The sequence below is a fragment of the Mus pahari genome, chromosome 1 (assembly GCF_900095145.1).
Source record: "Mus pahari chromosome 1, PAHARI_EIJ_v1.1, whole genome shotgun sequence".
In the NCBI taxonomy this organism is placed as follows: Eukaryota; Metazoa; Chordata; class Mammalia; order Rodentia; family Muridae; genus Mus; species Mus pahari.
This window is the reverse complement of record NC_034590.1, coordinates 42300008-42302769: the sequence shown is the minus strand read 5'-3', so window position 1 is coordinate 42302769 and position 2762 is coordinate 42300008. Positions and strand designations below refer to the sequence as shown.

The 2762-nt window shown below is 46.9% G+C and overlaps 1 long non-coding RNA gene across 2 annotated transcripts in view; it reads right to left on the bottom strand.

Annotated features, from left to right (window-relative positions):
- LOC115063625 overlaps positions 1 to 2762 on the bottom strand; it is a 49296-nt gene that overhangs the window by 808 nt on the left and 45726 nt on the right. Inside the window, exon 7 of one of the 2 annotated variants that reach the window (XR_003843481.1) lies at positions 1263 to 1424. This is a non-coding gene — a long non-coding RNA (uncharacterized LOC115063625). Of the gene's footprint in view, positions 1 to 1167; positions 1425 to 2762 lie in introns of those variants that run through there. The other variant, XR_003843480.1, reaches the window with a different exon arrangement.

The following is a 2762-nucleotide window of genomic DNA, read 5'->3' as shown; positions in this document are numbered from 1 at the left end:
ACACACACACACACACACACACACACACACACACATACACCACCTACACCCTGCTGGGATTATAGGTGTGCACCTAGCTCTTCCAGGAATCCTCTCTCTGAGTGCATTTCTTTGATACACTCACCTGTTGCCACATAACCCTAGCCAGGGGACATTTTATTGCTTTCCACTGAACCTTGGTTACTTTCTGTCTTTGCAGAGGTGGTGCTTCATGTATGTAGGGCAAGTGCTGTACTATTGGGCTACCTTCCCAGTCCTTTACTGAATTTTTATAGTTTCTACTAGATAGATGCTCTTAGAGGACTGGCTTTGGGCCAGCTGATATCATGGTTTGCTATCTTAGAAGGTTTAAGATGTTTACGGGTGCCATAACACTTTGAAACTCCAGAGGCGCATCTCTGTGCCCACCTCTTGAACCTTAGCTGACCTTGTGAGTGGTGAACTAACCCGGTATGTGATTTAGCTCCACCTAAGGGATGATTATGTTTCCACCTTGTCTTGGGATATTCACTTTTTTTTGACCACTGAGCAGTCGCAAGAAGGATAACGATGAGATGGCAATGAGGCTCAGGCTGTGTGGAATGATCCTGCTCAGGCATCCCCCACCTGATGGTGCAACAATGGCTGGCCAGCATCAAGTGCCAGAAGTACAAAAGTAAGCAGCCCACAGAAAGAACCAGCCTGGACTACCTGCCAGCCTCAATGTCAGGAAAGCCTCTGAGACCACCCAGCTAATCCCAGTTGACACTCAGAACCAGGGCTGGTTGTAATACAGTGAAGGCCATGTTTTTATATCAGTAAGTTTTAGGGTGACATGTTGTGCACAAAGGTAATAGGACCAGACATACTTGAGTCTCAATGAGGATTTATTAAGTTTGTTTCAATAGCAAACAAAGGAAGGCAATATTGTCTCTACCTTTTTCTCCTTTTGGTCTTCTATTGTGTTTGGTTCTGTCTATCATCTATCTATCGACCTACCTACTTATCTATTTATTGATCATCTATCTATTGACCATCTATCTATTTATCTATCTATCATTTATCTATCTATAGCTCTAACTCTCTCTTCAAACATGTATAAAAGGCTATGTTTTCTTTTGTGGTACAACAAAATCCTAGTTTTAAAAAAAAAAAAAAAAAAAAAAAAAAAGATACCTAATTGCCTCTCCCTGTTCTCTGCAGACTTTGTTCCTTCTCTCTGTAGTATCTTTGCATCTTCTGTGTACTTTTTAGGTCATAAAACTGGGAACAAGATACTCTACCCCATGATGCTCTTGGCTCTGAGGTCACCTCATCTGGAAGGCACTGTTATTTTTGGCCACCTTTAGCCCTTCTTGTCGATGTTCCGTCCATCTGTGGCAGGAGCTCCCACTCCCTTCCCGGGGCAGTCCAGGAGGTCTGCAGATAGCAGCTGCATCAGGAGCCTGGGGAAGACAGCAAGCAGGGTGGTCAGAAGAGACATCATGAATACACAGCGTCCAGCCATGCCGTGTAGGTGGTGAGGCAGAGGCACTGAGGTCTGGAAACCTGCCTGGATCCAAGTCGGGGTGACTCACACCATGGCGGCTAAGCAGCTGATAAACCATGGAGACTGAGGAACACACAAGAACTGGACCATCGTTTTTCCTCCATCTTCTGCAATGGAGGGGGTCAGCTCCATCTATATTGTATCCACAGGCTAGGCTGGAGTGTGAACGCTGCAAAGAGCCTACATCGGCTCCTGTCCACAGACGCTTGCCCCTGCACGGGGCGAGGACACAAAGTTCTGGAGGAGCACGGACTTCAGTAGAGGGCATGAAGAAGCCACCCCAGGAACTGCAAGCACGCGGCTAAAAGGACGCTCTGCAGGGCTGGCTGGCTACTCTAGCAACAGGCGAAACCGTGTCACCTCGGGTCAAGGAGAAAGCCCTACAGCCCAAAAATAGCTGCCCTCTCAGCTGCCGGAGCATCTAAAATTATACCATTGAAGATTTATTTCTTTGCGCACCTCACCTTGGTTGGGGGGCAGTTCTGGGAAGGGACCCACGAAACGTCTTCACATGAAGGTGCAAAAGGCCTGTCAGCCCTGAGAGTTATTCAGGGCAGGGAAAGGAGGGAGGTGTTGAAAGGCCAGGAACCAGGCAGAGGAAGTACTGGTGAGGGACAGCAAGGGCAACCTCTCCTATTTCAGACTTTCACCCAGAAAGAGCCTGGCCAGCAGCTACATCCTAAAACCAAGACCCAAGCCATTTGCCAGTAAATTCAAACCATGCGTGTAAACAATCCGAATAATTTATTGAGATGCCTTTTAAATACAAGATTATGTGGGGTGGTGCATGACTCTACTTCAAATTGCCTCAGAAAGGGAGCCGGGGAGGGGTGCATTAAGGGACAATTGGAAAGAATCATGAGAGGCTACACAAGGAAATGGTATATACTTACCACATTGGAATGTAGTCCTGGGAAAGCTAAAGACAGGTAATTGGGTCAAAGTGTGGTTTCTAGGGAGGGATTCACTCAGAAATTCAGGCAAAGACTCTGCCTTTATGTGTAGACGTCTGGATAACCTGACGCTAGATGACGAAGCATTAAACAAAATACAAGCAAGAAATCACCTCCAGTCCAGTGAATCAACGAGTAAGAACTTCACGTGATTCCGTCTTTGAAATCCTTAAGAAATATCACCCCGGGCAGTGGTGGTGCACGCCTTTAATCCCAGCACTTGGGAGGCAGAGGCAGGCAGATTTCTGAGTTCAAGGCCAGCCTGGTCTACAGAGTGAGTT